Genomic DNA, 21,360 nt, shown 5'->3' on the forward strand with positions numbered 1-21,360 from the left:
AGAGGGACTAGTATATTGCCTTGGTATGCTTGCGTTACAATGTCCCTCATGAATAATCAGACCCCTCCTTTATATAGTAAGGGAATCCTACTCTAGGTACAATTAAATAAAGGTAAAAATCTTCCGTTTAACTAATACTGAATTTCCGTCTGTACGTGCCAAGATCCACGCCGTGATACCCGGATGGTAACGGATATTATGGCATTCCTTTAATTGTGTTCGACTGCCCGATAATGCTCTCTGAAGTCTTTTTGGGATTTGGACCGATCACGGGGTCATGGCCACGATATACTCGGGGACTGGCGTCATGCCCCCGGAACATGTCTCGATGAGTCCCTTACCTTGATTGAGGCTTCTCGTCATCACATCCCTTACTCGATTTATTTTATCGGGAACGAGGCCTTCTTTTGGGTCCGGTTTCACTCGTATACAGATAGTTCACTCGTTTCTCGGAGAGTAAGTTTTACTGAAATGACGAGGAACGATATGAATTCTTCGATCTCTTCTTCTACACGCTACGATACAAAATGACAAAGAAAACGAAATGTCCCGTCAGTCGCGTAATAATGACCCCCAACGCAACATGTGTCTGCCATCAGCAGGTCGTGCCTTAATGGAAAATGGCGCGAAGCCCCTATAAATACCCTTTCCTTTGTTCAATTGTTACTTTTGACCAAGCTTTTACCTTCGATCCTCCAATATATTACTGCTTTCCTTTATTTTTCAGTATTCTTACATTCGTTCTTCAAGTTACAACCTTTCTTTTACCCCTCACTTAAGCCGCTACGCTTGATTTTCTTAGCAAATTCTCACCCTTCATATCCTCCTTCCTCTTCATCCTTTCAAACCTTTTTATTCAGATAAAAATGGCGAAGACTTCCAAGAGCATTCCTCTAGAAAGGTGCTCCTTCTTCGTACCAGCCGGCCACTGAGGTCGAGGAGACCGTCTCCGACGTAGTTGTCCTCGAGAGGTCAGCTCTGGGTGCGGCCACTGATGAACTGGCGGCCGAGCCCCCTTTGAAAATGTTTGTCCCCGGGGGGTATCGCGGTGCATCTGCTCCATTAGTGAGGCCGTTCTTCCTATGGTTCGAAAGGACTATGGCTGGACGGATAATGACGTAGTGATTCCCAAGCCTGACGACCCATGTTGAGGGATATCTGAGTGTTTACACTTATCCCTTTACATTGGACCCGGTGGACCCAGTCATCTTGGACTTCTGTAGGAGGTATAATGTATGCCTCTGCCAAATTCACCCATCGTTGTGGAGGATCGTGATCCTCCTCCGATGTTTTGTGAACAAAATCGATTCGTGCACGTTCACCATCGACCATCTACTCCGATTGTACAGTCCCCGAATCTTCCTAGGGGAACTGATAAATCTTGTACGCCATGTCAGCAAAACCCCATTTTCAAGTATCAACGAGGATCGGGATCGGTGTTGGCAAGGAAGCTTTGTCCGGGTGAAGACCGCCGACCTGATACCTGCCGAGTGGAGGTCTTTCCCAGAAAAATGGAATGTATCACGTAAGTATAACTCCTTTTAAATGTCGATTTTATGTTTTGTCTTCCCTTTTCTCATCGGTGTTTGCTGTGGTGCAGCCCTCGCTCGAGTTCCAAATGCCATTCCTCGGCTCAAGGAGTGGATCAGAGGCATTTGTTAGCAGATGTCCTATGTCGAGCGCTTGTGGCGTGAGCTCTCAAAGGGCCGCTGGGAGGCCCGCTCTTATGGTAAGGTCCTTTCTTCGAATAAGTAGCACTAGACTTTCTTTTTCAACACTATGTCCTCATTGTTTCTCCTTTTGTTTTGCAGTCTTGCCTAAGACCATCGAGCTTAGGCCCTTGGTAGGAGGCGAGGACCTGCCCGCTGATCCTTCTGCTTCGGGGCAGCCCGGTGCCACAACAGGAGAGAAGAAAAGGATGAGGGCCCTGAGTTCCCTGAGCTCGGAGAAAAAGAAACCAAGGAGAAGGTTGGCGCGTAAGCCAAAGGAAAGCTCCAGCTCCCGAGTGCCTGACTCGGACTCACTCTTCCGGCTGAGGGACGATCCCGAGGAGGACAAACTTTTTGTGGCCCGCGAGTCGTCCATCCCCGAGTAACAGGTGGCAACCGAGGGGGAAACGATGGAGACTAATCCCTCTCAAGTTCACGAGGCTCTTACAGAGGTGAGGGTCGAGACCTCTCGAGACGCTGACTTTGCCCTGCCCGGTGTTATAGAAATTTCGAGATCGCCCTCGTTCAGAGAGTCCATGTTCGATGAAGCCCGAGCGAGGAAAGAGCAATCCAATGAAGGGGTTCATGAAGAGAGCGATCCCCTCCGATGCTTCTTTAATGGCTTAGACTCAACTGCACTGGAGGACTTCTCCGAACTGGGCGACTTAGAGGTGCCGAGGAAAAATCTGTCCTCGAAGGTCGGTTGGCCAAACTCCAGGCCGAGGTTGATCCGCTTACCATGATTTCTGATACTGCCAAGTACCAGTTCCTCGCTCTGAGCACGGATCCTCACCGGAAGCGATATGTTGTTATCACCGTCCCAGAGGATGCCCGTGTTCTTTCCACCACTGTCGGGGTAGCTAGCTACCTCCAGTGCCTGGTAACCGAAGAAGACCAGGCAAAGATGAACGAGGTGGATGCGCCATGCTTGTTCAACAAAGCACAACATGCGTTGAACCGGGTAATGTGTTATTACACTCTTTTAGCTTCGAATTCGGTATTTGATGACTCTAATGCCCTTTCTTTTTCACATTTTGGAGGCCTTGGTGCTCCATCATGAGACCTTTCTCCGATACCGGGATGAGCTTAGCCAACTCGAGGCCGAGGCCAAGAGCTTGCTGAGTAGATGGACATGTACAAGCTTTTTAGCGAGCAACGTGAAGGAGAAGTCAAGAATATCCGGGCTGAGTTAGATGCGGCTCAGAAAGAACATGCCGCCCTTGTCATCACCTCACGAAAATTCCACCTACACCTTCTCCACCACCATCTCGCCGAGCCACCATCTCTTACACTATCATCGACGCTATTCCTCCTCCAAAAAACAGAAATCAATGGAAAATAACGCAGCTAGCAACATAAACAACCTAGCTAATGAAGAACAACTTCTCCGACTACCGGAAAAATAAAGATAAACATCAACAATGGAGGCCTTCGCCCGAAAATTTCTCCGGCCGGCCAAAGTGAAGCTCCATTCTTTCCTTTCTTGTTTTTCCTTCAGTTTTTGAGAGACTTTTCGATTCACTCAAGAAACTAGCTTGAAACAACGAACAATTTCAGGCGATGTTCGAACAGAAGGGCTCAACCCTGTCCGGTCAATAATATTTTGAGATCTGTCCGTCGATGCCTTTTGTACTAATACTTCGTACCCTTCTCCGGGCTCCGGCAGTGTGGAGTGACGGCAATAGCAAGAAAGAGTTAGATAAAAAAAAATGGGCTCGATGCTAGAAAAAGGAGAAAAAGAAAAGCAAAATAGAAAACATAGAAATAATACAGAAGAAAAAAGAGAGAACTAAGGAAGAAGAAGTCATGGCTGGTAATCGGTGAAAGGTGCAGAGTTGGAAGAATAGGATTGGAAAAATAAAACGGAAAAAGCTCAAATATATCTAGACTATCTTGAACATTTTACATGTTATGAATGGCTAATATTCATCAAATATATCAATGTTGGGCCAAATACTACTGAAAAGTAACGAGCTTACCTCGGTTGATGTAAATTGGGCTTATTCTGACGCCTTTACTTCACTGAAGGTGGAAACGACAGAATAAGGAGAGCAGGGTCGAGTGCATGGGCTTGAGACGTCTTTTTATTTTTGCCGTTAGTTTTTTGGGGCCGATTTTCATGGCTTTGGGGACTGGTTTTTGGGAGTTTTCATGGAGATTTACAGGTTGTTTCACTGCTGCGTGTTTTCATGAAAACGTGATCTTGCCAACTACAAGAAACATAATATAATAAACTTATTACTATGTTGGCGCAAGAATGAAGAAAAACAAAAGATTAAATCATTTACAATGTTAATCTCACTGAAGTTTTTCTTATTCAAGAATTTTATTCTCAATTATTTCCTCTTCTCAAGCAATGGAGGGATACTATATATACTGGAGATAGGCCATATCCGTGATCTTCCATCCTTATGTGAAGGTGAATTTGTTACAAGGGAATCTTAGCTAGGTGACATCATTTAATTGGCTTCTTTTGCATTATTCTTTTTGTTTTCTTTTTAAGGATAAATGACAGATAAAAAGACTTCTTCTAATATGTATATGTATATGTATATATATATTAGTTTTAGTGTACGTGAGTCGCACGTGTTTATTACATTAATAAAAAAATTCTTAATAAATTATATTCTTCTTAAAATAATCCTTAGGGTAGAACTTAAACAAAAAACATAGATCGAGTAAATATTATGAATTAAATATTAAATATTATGCAGCATACGTTGCTCCTTGTTTAAAATAAAATTAAAATTTAGGCACAAAAAAAATAGCTGGAGCTTATAATATTCAGACAGTGTTATTTATCTGATTCTTTTCAATTTTGATTTTATATAAGTTATTGGGTCTTCATTGTCACTTTAATTTTTTTTAATCCTCTTGATATGTTTGTTCCTTCTATCTCTTCATCTTAAAGTTCACTGCGCCAAACTTTTTTAACTTCGTCCAAACTCCTTTACAATTAAACATCTTCCAACCTAATAACCTCTGTTTATTGTATAAAATCAAAAAAGAAGTAAATTCTTTACTTACACTCAGTACCAGTATATGGTAAAATGTGAATTAATTCTTCTTTTTTACTAACAAAATAGCATGTTAGTTAAAATAAGAATTATATATTTACTGTGTTTAAAAATTTAAATAAAATAAGGATATAAATTTATGAAATTCTATGCACGTGGTATTGTCGCAACTAATAGTATATCGCGATATACCAGTATATCGCGATATCTCTTGTCATTCTACTTGGCATAAAAGTTACAGCTTTATTTTGTATCTTCATACTATCATATTTGTAGTTCAATTAGTTATGAAATATTAATAACTAAATTTAATAATATTTTCTTCATCGTCGATGTCCTTCTTACTAAAATAAATTTTTGTATCCAAAACTTGCAATATAACATTGCTAAAACAATCTAATTTATTAATGATGTCAGTTAAATTCAAGCTCTCTCACTCATTTTTAGAAAACAATTAAATAAATTACAAATAAATTATATTGCGACCGTTTTGATGGAGAGTTTCAATTCTTCATCTTATGAGAATTGTTACTTCTCACGATTAGTAACTTGAATAGGTTTTGCATTATGTTACATGATTCAAATAAAAAATTATATTATATAGGTAAAATCTTATTTGATTTTAAATTCTTAAATATTAAGAGATATTCAATAAGGAAAGAATTAATTAGCAGAATTTTAGTTGATTTTGAAATCGTAAATATTAGGAAGTTGACCTATATTACGATTTTGTCCAATATAAAATTTGTTTTTAGAGAGTAAAAACCGCGAACGATATTTCGATGCTTCGTGCTTTTAATATATATATATATATATATATATATATATATATATAGATAGATAGATAGATAGATAGATAGATAGATAGATAGATAGATAGGGCAACTGTCTAACGGTAACTTAAAAAGCTCCCTTTTGGGCAACTGGTGCACACGCACCTCACCATAGGGACGCCAGCCGGCTTAACAACGGCGCGTCCGATCGAGATTACAGATCCACCAACTGGAAGGATAACTACCGCAGAAGAAAAACCATCCAATTTAAGTTATGCAATTGCCGTGAAAGCTCCAACGACCTTGAGCCCTAGCTCAAATCGGCATGGTAATCCTGATGTTAAAGCTCGCTATACTACCCATAATGGAATGCCAGCGGTTATTTTCAAAGCATCTGATTATTACGGAGTTATGGCAGAAGAATGTCGACTAACGACCGTGGGCAAATTCATTGGAACTAGACCACAAATTGAGAAAATTCGATCCACTTTTGCTGAAAAAGTTCCGCTGAAAGGTAATGTTAATATGGCTAAGGTTAGATTTAAGGTTGACCTTACCAAACCCAAGATAAACTCTGTATGGGTTGGATCCGAAGAGGAAAAGAATCCATTAAAAGGATATACTCAGAAGCTGGAATATGAAAATATACCTAAATATTGTAGATATTGTAAGATTCTGGGATACTCAATAGTCCAGTGCAGATTTGTTCAAAAGAAGAATATAGCAGAAGTTAAAGAGGGACCAATATCGATAACAACGGCGACAGAATTGCAAGAAAAACATATCTCTGCATCACCTGAAATATCAAAGGTATGGGAAGAAGGAGGAACTAGCAACACAAGCAAAATGATTGCACCTTTGAAGCAGAATGGAAAAAAACCTGCTACAACCAATGGAGAGAAACAAAATAAAAAGGAAGGAAAAAGAACGAGGAATAAGAACAAGGAAACTTCGGAAGGAAACACAGTGGATGTGGTGGAGATAAAAAATGACCGCATAACCAACAAAACCAAGACAAATGAAATAGAAAAGGAAGGTGAAGTGTTAGCAGATAGCAAAAATGGGGACAACAACATCAAAGTAAGAACTAGCACCAAGAAGAAAAAGAATAAAAATGCCAAAAAGACTCCAAAAAGAGGAAAAAGGTCACTTTTAAAGTTAGCAGAAACCAACAAGGAGGAAATAAGAATGTTGGTAGTACTACTAAACAACTGAATGGCCAAGAAGAATTATATGAAGAAAGTCTACGTTCCATGGAAGTTGTGAATGAAAAACATAGTTTGACAGGGGACGTGGGAGTTAGGGAGAACTATATTCCTTCTTCCTCATGTATTGAAGTATCTCAAGGAAAAAATAGGAATAAAGAGCAGCCAAATAAAGATAAGGAGTCAATGAGGGACATAAGTTTACCACAGGATACACAAGGAAGTAGCAATGAGAGAGTTGAAGAATCTGACATGGAATCTTCAAGTCTGGGAACAGAAATAAAAAATCAGTCGGGATCACTAATAGAAATTCGGTAAAAACCGACCAAAGTTGGTCGGTAATGGCCAATAACTGACCAAAACGCGACCATTTACGTATGAACGGTATTTTAGGGGTCGGAAAGGAATACCCACCAAAGTTGAACTTTGGTCGGTCAATTAAATTCAAAAAAAAAATAATATTGCAAAAAAACCGACTAAAGTTGGTCGGTATTTTAATTATGTAATCAAAAGATTTACCATCTAGGAATCGAACCTGGGTCTGTACTGTGGCAGGATACTATTCTACCACTAGACCATTGGTGCATTTTATTTTAAGACTGTCTTTTATTTGATTTATACTCTTTAATTGTATTTTCGCACGAAAATAATCGACCAAAGTTGGTCGGTTTTATTAAAAAGTAAAATTACCGACCAAAGTTGGTCGGATTTTTTAAATGACTGGCCGAATTAACCGACCAATTTTGGTCGGTTTTTTTAATATTAATTTTTATTTATTTTAATTGAAAAACCGACCAAAGTTGGTCGGTTTCTTGAAAAATAAAATTTTCGGGACTCAAAAATAGTTTTCCGCATTTTTGCGCCAAAGAAAACCGACCAAAGTTGGTCGGTTTAGTAAAAAAAAATTTAAAAATAAAATATTTTAAAAAACCGACCAACTTTGGTCGATTTTTTGACCGACCAAAGTTAGTCGGTCGACCTAGGTCAGTTTTTGCCGAATTTCTAGTAGTGGATTAAACTTGGTAGTGGAACTATATGGTGAACATATCAGAACACATGGAACTCAAGAGTTGGAATGATGATGAAATTGCCAATAGTCTTATAGAAACCTCTACACATGAAATGAGTCAAGAAAATGAGATAGAAGATCCAGCAAATATTCATATGCATGAAGTGATTGAAAAGGGGTGTCTGTCTCCTATAAAAAGAGGTAGAAGCACAAGCAGACATAGAAAGACCGAAAAAAAAGACAAAAACAAGAATAATCCTTTCCTCGAAGGAAGGACTGAAAATTGATATCCCCCTACTTTGTCTTATGATCAAAGCCATCTTCTGGAATATTAGAGGGGTGAGATCTAGAAAAGCTATACATAGGTTGAAGAAACTCATCAATATCAATAAAGTTGATTTTGTAGCAGTTTTTGAACCTTTTGTAAACAAAAATAAAATAGATGGATATAGAAAGTTTCTTGAATTTCAGCATAGTATTTCCAATGATATCGGAAAAATATGGTGTTTCTGGTCTATTAACCTACGAGCCACTACTATTATTAATGATAATCAACATATTACCCTTAGAATGGATGATGATATGGGTGGAGATAAGGTCTATATTTCTACCATTTATGCAAAATGTACCTCTATTGAGAGGAAAAACCTCTGGTCTAGTCCAGAAAATTTAAGTTCTAGCATTAATGACCCATGGTGCGTAGGAGGAGACTTCAATGTGATTATGGAGCCAGATGAAAAAATTAGGGGGGGGGGGGGACCCCATAGAGCGTACAAAAGCTTGGATTTCATTTCATGTATGAATACTTGTGGATTAATGGATGCTGGTTATGTGGGTTCCAACTACACTTGGTACAATAACAGAAGGCTAAGAAAGAGGATTTGGAAAAAGATTGGATAGAATATTATTTAATAACCAGTGGAGCCAGAAATTCCAGAGTAATGTTGTTAGGCATCTGGGAAGAACAGGATCAGATCATAGGGCTTTGCTGATGAAATCCCAATTAAACCATGATGTTAAACAAAGTTACTTCAAGTTCCTTAATTTTTGGGTGGATCAACCTGGTTTCTTTGATTTGGTTTAGGAGATTTGGAATACTCAAATCAGAGGAAACACCATGTGGAGGCTACAATAGAAGCTTAAGCTTTTGAGTAAGAGATTAAGTAATTGGTCTAGGAATGACATTGGTGATGTGTATTAGAATGTTAGGGAATGGGAGGATAAGATTCAGGCACTGAAGGAAATTGACTTGATCAATAACACTGAGCAGAACAGGGAGGAGCTAAATAAAGCTCAAGCTGAGTATATTAACTGGATGACCAAACAAGAATCTCTTCTTCGGCAAAAAGTTCAAGTTCAGTGGTATGAAGAAGGAGATTGTAACAATAATTATTTTTATAGTATTATCAAAGAAAAAGAAGGAGACTTCAATTGACCAGAATTAAGATTCATAGAGGAAGATGGATTACAGGGGACGAGAAGATATCTAAGGCTGCTTGCAGATATTTTAAAAAGATTTTTAATCAGCAAGAGCCTGCTCTTGATATCAATATTATGGACAATATCCCAAGGTGCATAAATGATGATGATAATAAGGAATTGGTTTCCATTCCTAATGCTGAAGAAATAAAAGTGCAATTTTTGATATGTGCGCCTCTAGTGCAGCTGGGCCAGATGGGTATAATGGTACCTTTTATCAAAAGTGTTGGCACATCATTAAAGATGATATTGTGGCATTTGTGCAAGACTTCTTTAAGGGTGGCAGTCTAACAAAGTTTTACACTCATACTTGCCTAGCTCTTATTCCTAAAGTGGTGTCTCCTAGTAATTTCTATGAGCTGCGACCTATCAGCCTAAGCAATTATTCTCAAAAAATCATTTCCAAAATCATTTCTAGAAGACTTAATCCTCTCTTGCCAAGGATGATATCAGAAAACCAGTCAGGATTTGTTAAAGGAAGATCTATTACAGATAATATCCTTTTGGCTCAAGAAATTGTTCATGGAATCTCCGAGACTAACAAAGGATGCAACATGGTAATTAAACTTGACATGGCTAAGGCCTATGACATGATGTCATGGACCTTTCTAACTTCTGTCCTCAGTAAGTTTGGTTTCTCTGATATTTATATTCATATGATCAAGAATATTATCTCCAATATATAGTATTCTATTATTATTAATGAAAATAGAAAAGGCTTTTTCACTTCTTCTCAAGGTCTTAAGCAAGGAGACCCCTTATCCCCGTCTCTATTCATCCTTGGTGCAGAGGTCCTATCTAGGATGTTGAATAACCAGGGCCGGCTATAGGGTAAAGTTTGTGAAGCATTTGCTTGAGGCCCCCAAATTTGGGGGCCCCATTTTTTTAATACCAAAATAGGTTTATAGGGTGTTTTAGGAAAATAATGAGTAATTTTTACCTTGAAAATTAGATATTTTTTTATAAAAGGAAAGAATAGATGTGTAACTAATTGAAGTGAGCGTAATACTTTTTATAAATGTGAATTTCTTTCAAACCTTTTTTGTATGAATAAAAAATCTAACAAATGAAATTATTATATTCCACTTTTTACCCATTTTTTCATCAGAAAATATGTAGTACTAAATCATATTTTTATACTATTCATTTTCTTTCTTGGTTTGTCCAAGAATTAATTGCTCGCATAACTTTATACTCTTATATATTCTCTTTCTTGCTTTTTTCCGGTTTAAGTCTGATAATTTAGTAGGAGTAGTATTATTCGAAAACCCACATAGCTTAAAAGTACTATTGATCTCATATATCGTGCATTCTTTTTTGTTTTTTTCCAGAAGTTTCAAGCATTTTGTGTTATCGAAGGAGCAAAAAGATATCTTGAAATCAAGTCATCATTTTTCTTGAATTAAATTCTATTATTATAACTTTCAAGTGTTATTATCATCTCATTTTATTCTTACCTCATAGTTATATATCGTCTTTTATTCATTTATTAGAATTTAAATATGCCACGAAAAATATGAATCAAGTTGTTCAAAACTAAAATAAAAGAGTTAAAAACTATTTTAATATTGTCCAAAACATTTTTAGGAGAGATCAATTATAAAAAGTTATTAATAATTTTGTATCTCAAAACATTAGAAAAATAGAATTCAAATATATATATATATATATCACGTATGTGTGTGTGATTTTAAAAAAATAAAATAAAGTTTAGGGCCTCTTATCAACATTGGCTTTAGGCCACAAATACTGTTAAGCCGCCCCTGTGAATAACCTATATCACAACAGTGAGTTTAGCCCTTTTTCTATGAGCAAAAGAGGCCCCCGGGTGAATCATCTTGCATATGCAGATGATATTGTTATTTTTACTGGGGGTAAAAGCAAATCTGTCAAGCTTGTCCTAAAACAAATCAAGTTGTATGAAAAATCTTCTGGACAGAAGTTAAATAGAGACAAAAGCTTCTTTCTTACATCTCCTAAAACTTCCCCTTCTAGAATCAACAGGATGAGAGAGATCACTGGCTTTATGGATCATAATTTCCCTTTCACCTATTTAGGGTGTCCAATTTATATTGGGAGAAAAAAGATTGCATATTTTGATGGTCTTGTCTCCAAAATTGTTAAAAGATTGAGTGGTTGGCAAGGTAAAATACTATCCCTGGGGGTAAATTTACTCTTATCAAGCATGTGCTCCAAGCTATCCCTACATACACTCTTGCTGCCATTTGTCCTCCCAAGGGGACTTTTAATCTTATTGAAAAGCACTTTACGAGGTTCTTTTGGGGATCTGACAGTGAAAATCATAAGTATTATTGGAGCTCTTAGAAAAATCTCTGTAAAGAGAAAGAAGATGGTGGTATTGGTGTTGAAGACTGGTAGATATGGGTAACACCCTTGCCATTAAAAGGTGGTGGAACCTTAGAACCAGTCACACTTTATGGAGCTCATTTATCACTAACAAATACTGCATCAATAGGCATCATGTTGCCAAAACATGGAGAAGTGGCCAATCTCATGCTTGGAAACATCTTTTAAGTTTTAAGGATCAGGCAGAGAAGAATATCATTTGGTATATTAACAAAGAAGATTCAAAATTTTGGTGGGATAATTGGACTGGTAAGGGTGCTCTTGCTAAATTGCATCCTTATCTAGCTAGATCCCACAAGATTCAGGTATCTGATTATATCATTCAAGGAACCTGGAATATTGCAAAGTTAACTACAATTCTTCCATTGGCTATGGTTAATTATATATATACTCTGCCAATTGGGAAACGATCAGGAAGACTACCCTATTTGGGAAGCCTCTAATGATGGAAAATTCTCTACTAAGTCTGTGTATCAGAAGAATAATAATGAAGTCGGGCATTGTAGTATGATTAATATATGATTAATATATTGCATTCTAAAGTTCCTTTTAAAATTTCATTTCTAGCATAGAGAATGTTACGAAAGAAACTTCCTCTTGATGATGCTCTTTTTAAATTTGGCAATCATATGGTCTCTAAATGTCATTGTTGCATTGCTCCAAAATGTGAAACACATCAGCATGTGTTTATTGATAGTGAGGTGGCTATAAAACTATGGAGATCCTTTGGTGGTCCTCTGGGTATTAGACATCATAATAGACCTATTAGAGAAGTCTTACAAATTTGGTTTGATACTAAGCCTGTCAATATAGTTCATAAAATGATCCTTAACATTACCCCTTTGGCCATATGTTGGGAAATATGGAAAGGCATTAGTTCATGTAAATATGGGGATAAGAAGAAGGTGGTGTACAGTAGTATGTACCAAAATATTTTTTGGATCCTCAGAACAACTTTGAAATTGGCATTTCCGAGATGTAAGTTGGATCAATCTTGGCCTAAAATCTGTGAAATAGCTGAGAAACTCAGACCTATTCCTAATAGCTTGGTTGTATGGGAGGAATTGTTAGAGACTGCATGGGTGATTTGATTATGGCTTTTGTGGTACCTAAAACTTGCAGCAACAATGATTTAGTTGAAGCCTATGCAGCCAAGCATGGAATTGAATGGTGCATTCAACATGGATTCAGTGACATTATATTAGAGATTGACTCTCTAATTATAGCCAATATGTTGAAGCAAAACACGGTGGAGAACTGCAAACTCAAAATTGTGATTCTAGAAACTATACAGATTTTATCTCAAGCTAATGTGGAGGTTAAGCACCGCTTTAGAGAGGCAAACCAAGTTGCAGATGGACTAGCTAAATATGCAAATACTTTGCAAAATGCTAGTATAAATTTTGCATACCAAGATCTTCCCGGAGATATCAAAGGAGCTTTTCTTTTGGATAGATGGCAACTTCCTAGTATGAGAATAAGATATGATAAGGCAAATTTTTTTGTAAGTTAAATTACCTCAATTGTAACTGTGGCAGTAATGTTTTTTGTAATACTGCACAGAAATGTTTTATCACTGAGGCAAGGCCACATCCTCCTCAAGTGAAGTCTCTCGTTATGCAATGAAAACCCAGATCCTACTGGGAACTTTATATAAAAAAAATGGTATGGACTCGAATTAGTATGGCATTGAGTTTTCTGGATCTTTTACAAACTTTAATAATTCACTCGTTAGTTGATTTCAAACTCAAAAATTAACAAGGAAAGCATTATAATTATGTTAAATAATTCAAATAAGAAAGTGATTCATGATTTTAAATTCCTGAATATTAGGACTTCCTCCCTAGTTTAATAAGGAAAGACTTAATAAGCAAAATTTTAATTATTTTTATAAAGTCCTAAATATTAGGAGAATAACTTAATTTACGATTTTTTCCATTGTAAAATCTATTTTTAAAGGGTAAAAAAGGTGAGCGATATTTCATTAAGGTGTTTCGTACTTTTAATATAATAATAGTCTCTATGTTCGTGCATTGCACGAGAAATACATATTAAAATAATAAACTTTAAATTGCTTACACTGTTGAATATATACACGGTAGGAAGTTTAATAATCAATTCTTTAAACAAAAATAATATAATATATAATTCAAATGAAGTTATCAATAATTTCTGACATAGTATAGGAGGAAAAAATGGAACTAATTAAATATTTTAGAATCACAATGTTATGTGATTAAAGTTGTAAAATTACTTAATAAGTCAAGCATTATATAATTTGTACAAAAGATAGTAAAATATTATCGTCAAATAATGCTCATTAACTTGATTGTGTCAAATATTACGAAGTACGTGCAACAAGTAACAAATTATCTATTGCAGTGAAAATAGTACGGGGTAGTCAGTTTTCGGACTGGTAATTAAAAAATAGACAAAGTTTGCAAAGTCATTGAAAAATAGCCACTATTTTGCTGCAATACGGAAATTTCCAGCATAATATACTGAAGATTGGCGCACTTGTTTATGAATTTCCAGCATATTATGCTGGAACTCCAATACACAAAAAGTTTCAACATAATATACCGGAACACCTGTATATGAACTTCCAGCATATTATGCTGGACCAGTATCTATTCTGATTAATCAGGTGTCTAGTTAGAACTTAGAAGGCACGTGATTCTTCCTATGTCTTATCCATGAATATACTTGCTCGTGCAAATCTAAAGCTCCACAATACTTGAAGTGTCACAGACGCAATAAAGTAGCTGCAAGCTGATTCACTGTCAAATTGAATTATTAAAGATAAGTTAATAGCAAGAAACTATTTTACAACATGACACGCTGATAAAAAAATATTGTCACCTTTACCAACCTCTTCCATTCAGATAAAACACCTTGTCTGCCAAATTCAAGAAGGCGTACACTTAAATTTTTGATAGTGTCTTCACTGCAAAAAATAACAGCATGAAGCCGAGTGAGCATATTTTGAAGTATATAAGGCATAAAAGGAGAAGGCAGTTCAACTAAAATTTGCACACATGATATGCAGGATTACTGAAAAAACAGCATTCAAGAAAAAAGATAGGAGATAATTGATATCCTTTTATCAACAAAGGTCAAGCTCTCAAACTTTCTGGCGACGGTCTACATATTGATCTTTTTAAATAGAGCCGCCATTAGAGAGCAAACATATTTTAGATGGAAGCGGATTGTTTGGTTGTGTACCAAAAGGATTCAAACTTATAAAAAGATTTTAATTCCATGTAACTTCTGCTATGGAAGACTCCTCGAGTCCGATTCAGCCTTATGAGATTGCCATATAATATTTCACTTTCAAACCGCGTTTGACCATGCAAAGTGATTTGGTATTTAAATAAGAATCAGAATAGACTTTATCCTAATCAACGGGAATTGTTTTAGTGATATAGAGGTAAAATCTTAGTTGGTTTCAAACTCATGAGCAATAGTCATCACCAATAATACAATTTTGTCCAATATGAAGTTAAATATTTCAAAGAATAATTTCACCTTTAAAGGGCATAATCGTCGGTTAATATTTCAGGGAGATTTTCGTCTACTAACATTTATCGTTTTAACATTCGCGCTTTTATAATAATATAGATAGATAGATATAGATCTATATCATATTAAAGCACGGAAATATCGATAGATATAGATATGTCATTGTCAGTAAATATATTTTGTGAGAAAATATGTACTAGTTAATTATGAATAGAAAGAGAAAATATGAAGAGATTCATTTGGGTTGATAGGGAGAGAATAGGGGAAAGGATGGTGGTATTTCAATTGTGGTTGAAACTTGTATAATAAAACAAGCCACAGACAAGTGGTGTGAACTTGTGCCTAAGTGACACAAATTTATCTTAGATAAGGTGTTCAAATAGACCAAGGGTGAGTATGGGTGCCTAGGTGAAATATCTAGACCAGCTAGTTTATGGGGCTATCTATGTATTTGAGCTAAACCTTTCATCTTATGAGTTCTTGAGCGGGTCTAATCAGTTGTTCTTCAAAATCAAGAATCAAGTGTGATTCAGCTGATTTATCTACCTTTTCTTGTTCTGCGTATTGCTTAGTTTTGGTATTAGTAGTATTAGGTGTGATCATTGAAGCTGAGGTGATTAAGGTTGTTCTGTTGGATGTTCTTTTCATTTGGATTTTTTTATCAGGTCTTTCTAGTTAATTAGTTGATCAAAGTGATGAATCTAAGTGATAAAGTGAGTGATGAAGATCCACCCTTGACCCATTTTACCTTTGATCATACTTTACTAATGTCTGATTTGGATTGATTCATTTTTAGTATAGGGTTCGGGATCTGAGGATATGATGAGCCAAACAGAAAGAGAAAACAGCCAAAGCCAACTCAAAACATGTGCTGATTGTGGTACCACCAAAACCCCTCTTTGGCGTGGTGGCCCTGCTGGCCCTAAGGTCAGTAAGATTTCTACTTAGTCACTGTGTAATGTGTGTGGGATCATGAGCAGGAAGAAGAGCAGAGCACTTCTAGGATTGAACAAAGATGTAATTAATTATAGGTGGAAAATAGAAATAGGGTGGACCACGTTGAAAGAGAAAGGAGTAGAAACATAGAGTGAAAATCAAATTCGGGGTTTCCTAGATTAGAAACTTTTTCCAGTTAATGTCTATTACCGTTAATATCTGTAGGACCTAGCTACGTAACAAATTTTGTTTTCAATGCTATATACGGATGATAACATGTTTCACTATATTTGTATGTCTATATAATTATGGTCTTATGACAGGGACATAGTACCTCTCTTATCACATGTGGCAATCGCCGGCCACAGAAACTTTTCTGTATGGTCTCCAATTCACTCGAGTCTGTTAATGATTTTGGTGTTACTACTTACTTTTCTTCACCTCTTTAAAAAAGGTAAAAGTACCTTTAAGAACTAAAGGGTTTTCGATTTGAAAGTGACAAATGGCATTAGGAACCCAAATCGCATCCCTTGCCTAACAACACCAAACCCATACCTGATACCACCAATCGCTGTCAGCTGCCGGCATCATCCTCTTCCTTGCAGCGGATCATTTCCCAGGTTCAATAGCCGTCCAATTAACGTTTCCATTATACACTCCATTCTATCGAGTTGGTTTTGAGTTATACATTTTGAGTTTTCTACTATCTAATAATGTGGGTCAACATGAATGCTTGGTATTAATGAGGATATATTTTGTATTCCCTCCGTTTGAAATTAGACGAGCTACTTTTTTTTTTAGTTTGTTCCAAAATAAATGACACATTTCTAAATTTGTAAATAATTCCATTTTAAACTCTTTATTTTACCCAGTTTACCCTTAATGAGATGCTTTTATAACCACGCAAATGTCATGACCCCACAAAGCTTTTACCCCTTAAGCTTTTAAGATCACAAGTTTTAAAAGTCTTCTTCTTTTTTCTTCTTAAATTAGTGCCGAGTCAAACTATTTTATTTAAACTGAAAAGGAGAGTAATTAAGTTAAAACAGAACCACGTGATTGGTCAAAAAAACAAATCTTACCTGCATAAGTCACTATCTCACATCGTTTTTTAATAAAACAAAGGGTGTCACCCACTCAGTTTGAAACATGTTACTTCAATAGTGTTTGAATCATAAGTAAAAGGAACGCAGACAAAACAAAATCACAACCAAAACATAGGGAAAGATCCATAATATGCCTGCGTACTTTTAAGGAAATAATCACATTTAAAATCTATCTATCTATGTTGTATTAAAAGCATGAATCGCTTTAACGAAATTTCGTTCGTCTTTTTTACCCTTTAAATATAGATTTCATATTAGACAAAATAATCATGTTAATTATTTTCCTATTTAATGCTTTAATAATTTTTCTAATATTTAGGACGTCTAAGTCAACTAACCTAATATTTAGGTCTTTAAATTAAGTGGTGGAAAGTATTTATAAAGTCAAAATCAAAATAAAGAAAAAACGAAATAGACAAATCAAGGTATACTAGGAATCGTACCAGTCTTTCCTTGTTAGAGTTGCATTATGAGGACGAAGAAAAAAGAAATTGAATGAGGAGGACGACTAGTAGAGATGGATTCTGCTGAGGGGTAGTGATTCTTCAACCGTCCTTTGCAGTAATAATATACCTTTCAAAATATTAGTTCTAATATCAAAAACCTCTTCCTAATAATATTTTACATGGAATTATAATAACAAGTGTCCTAATTATCGTTGAAGTTCTGAGACCATATCAATTCCTCTTACCATTATACAAAAAAATTAAAGTGTACGCCGTAGATATTCTTACTCAGTGTAAAACTATACGAAGAATGCGAATTAGAACACTGAAAGTCTTGCTCCTTTGAGGATTCCACTAGTGAATGGTTGAATAATCTTTGGTCCGAGAGCAAGCTTCGTTTCCTGTTAGGAACTTTGCTACCGAGCCAAATATTATACACTCCCGGTGGCTTTTAGGGAATGAGCACTCATGAGCGGTTGAATAGCCTTTGGTCCGATACCAAGCTTCATTTCCGGTGAGAAACTTTTCTATCGAGCCAAAGACTATCTAACCATCCCACAATGGCTTGTCGTTTTCATGCCTTGTCATTTAAAGGTCTTATTTCTGCCGATGACATTTCCTTGGTAAATTGCTCCTTTGCTGCCTCGTTAAAAACCTTGCAAGAAAAACTCAATTAGGACAAACACTAGACGAAGAGAAAAAGTGTGTAGCACATACTTTCAATACAAGAGGTGAACTAAATTTCCAAGCCCATAGGTAATTTACATAATAAACTTCATATTTGTTGTAAACATGTTATTATATTTGTTAAATTTACATAACATGTCAAAAACTTCTCTTCTTCGTTTCTTTTGGTTCTCCTCAACTAAGTCTTATATTTGCTATATGTTATGCTTTGAAATCTTTTAATTTATGTGGCTTGCCATTACTTTGTAGTACATTTGGGTAAAAAGTTGTTCTGAAATTTAAAAATCGCTATACTTAAATTTCTTTGAAGAGTAAGATTTTATTTCTATAAATCCTTTCTTATTTGTTGTAATTTTCACAAATTACACCCAATTTTTTTATTATATTTAAAATAGCAGTAGAAAAATTATGTTGTGATCGAGAATGGTGCATAAGCCTGCGTTCTACATGAGAACATCGAAAAGAGATAAAAGTTTCGTATCAATAACCTGCCATGTATTTTTGTGGTATAAACTACGAAGGTTATTCATAATTCAAACTTCAAAGTAGTCAAATTACAATTTTAGCTCCGATTATGTGAAATGCAACCATCATTCTTCCAAATTAAATTTAGGAAAGATATATATTTTCCTATAAATGTTTTTATATAGAATTCTATGTGCTTTTTGTCACGACCCAATTTCTCCTATAGGTCATGATGACACCCAACGTCTCTGCTAGGCAAGCCAACGGTGAACTAGCCATGTATTTATTCTTTTTAATAATTTCAAATAGTTAATTTTTATTTGTTAAGTAACTCAGAAGTGGAAAATTTAATAAAGTAAAGCGTGAACTAATAAAAGAGCAAGTGCGGTGAAATAAATACTCAAAAACTATCAAGTGTCTACTAGCATGTTCCAAGACTTGGTGTCATAAGTGTATAAGCAACTAGTAGAATATACAAAACACTATGCTATTGTCTAAAATAGGGTAAACAAAAAGTAAATACAAAAGAGAGACTGCGGGTGCTGCAGAACGGCCCCAGAGAGCAGCTCACCACTATGCCTCAGGGTAACGGGCGCGCCTGACTGACTGCTAGATACACCTACCTTAGATCATGCACGTTCAGTGCAGAAGTGTAGTGTGAGTACATAAACAACATGTACCCGGTAAGTATACAGCCTAACCTCGAAGAAGTAGTGACGAGGGTCGACATCGACACTTACTATGGGCCAATAATAAAAATACAGAAATCCTAAATAGGCATGGAATACACGAATAATAATAATAACAACACATTAACCAGCAATGAGTAAATGATTCTTTAACTAATAGTACTTTAAAATCTCCAATTGACACATGATAACTTCAACAATTTCAGACCGTTAAATAAATGATAACCACTCAAGGCACAAAATAATTGTAACGACCTGGCCGATCGTTTAGAGAGTTGTAGCCTCATTCCCCCGTTCACTGCTCATTTTGTGTGTTTTATAGATGTTATGCGACTTGCCGGGTTAGTCGGTTTGGGTCCGGAGGTATTTCGGAATGAAATAAGACACTTAGTCTTAAGGTCGAAAGCTTAAGTTGAAAAGGTTGACCGGATGTTGACTTATGTGTAAATGACTCCGATTTTGAGTTTTGATGGTTATGTTATTTCCGTTGGGTGAATTTGGACATAGGAGCATGTTTGGATTGTGATTTGGAGGTCCGTAATGGAATTAGATTTGAAATGGCGAAAGTTAAAAATTTAGAAGTTTGACCCAGAGTGGACTTTGTGAATACCGGGCTCGGATTGGATTTTCGGGAGTTGGTGTAGGTATGTGGTATCATTTGTGACTTGTGTGCAAAATTTAGGATCAATCGGACATGTTTGATAGGTTTCAGCATTATGTGAAGAAATTGGATTTCCTTAGCTTCATTAGGATTGAATTAGGGTGTGATTCATATTTTTTGATGTTGTTTGATGTGATTTGAAGGCTCATCTAAATTCTATCGTATTTTAGGACTTGTTGGTATAATTGGTCAAGGTCCCGTGGGGCCTCGGGTCGAGTTCGGATGGTTAACGGATCGAATTTGAGTTTGGAAGATTGTTGTAGCTGAAGTCTACTGGTGTGATGTGGAAGGGACACTGCAGGTGCAGACTCGCACCTACGCGTGGAGGATCGTACAAGCGAAAAAAAGGATTGGAGTCACTGTTCCGCAGAAGCAAATGGATTGCGCAGATGCACACCCGCAGAAGTGGAAATTTTGACCGCAGAATCGGTTGGCCGGTCTTAAGTGGTTTCCGCAGATGCGGATGATTGACCGCAAAAGCGTCCCAATGAACCGTCGAAGCGAAAAGGCTGGGCAGAACATTTAAATTCAAGGGTTCGCGATTTTGCTTCATTTTGAACATTTCTAGCTCCTGATTGGGCGATTTCTGAGAGGGTTTTCGAAGGGATTCTTGAGGTAAGTCACTTGTGCTCATTATTGATCAATAATCTTGTTTCTTTATTGAATTCCCCACCTAGTTTGTGTGTATTTAAGGTGGAATTTGGGAGTTTGAGTCTACGGATGTGGAGAGATTGATTTGAAAATTTGAGTGACGATTTGATGTCAAATTTTGGTAAAGTTGGTATGGTTGGAAGTGGTTGAATGGGCTTTTGGGTTCTGTGACTTTTATCGGATTTCGAGATGTGGGCCCGTGGGCCGAATTTTGAGTCTTTTGACTTTTGATTAATAACTTAGTATTTTCTTATGGAATTGATTCCTTTAGCCCGTGTTGATTGTATCGAATTGTTTGTGACTAGATTAGAGTCATTTGGTGGCCGATTCGCGAGGCAAGAGTGTGTTGGAGTAGAGACTTGCACAGTTTGAGGTAAGTAATAATTCTAAATTTGGTTCTAAGGGTATGAAACCCCGTACTATGTGTCATGTGATTGGTTTTGAGGTAACACACATGCTAGGTGACGGGCGTGTGGGCATACACCTTAGGAATTGTGACCTGGCCAAATTTCATGGAATCATATAGTTGAATAATCTGTTGTTACCCGTATATTCTCCACATGTTATTGAAATTGAACTGCAAATTATGTTAGAAATCATGTTTAGTCTATGTGTTGGTACTGTAGGGACCCACAGAG

The sequence above is a fragment of the Nicotiana tabacum genome, chromosome 23 (genome assembly GCF_000715075.1).
Source record: "Nicotiana tabacum cultivar K326 chromosome 23, ASM71507v2, whole genome shotgun sequence".
Lineage (NCBI taxonomy): Eukaryota > Viridiplantae > Streptophyta > Magnoliopsida > Solanales > Solanaceae > Nicotiana > Nicotiana tabacum.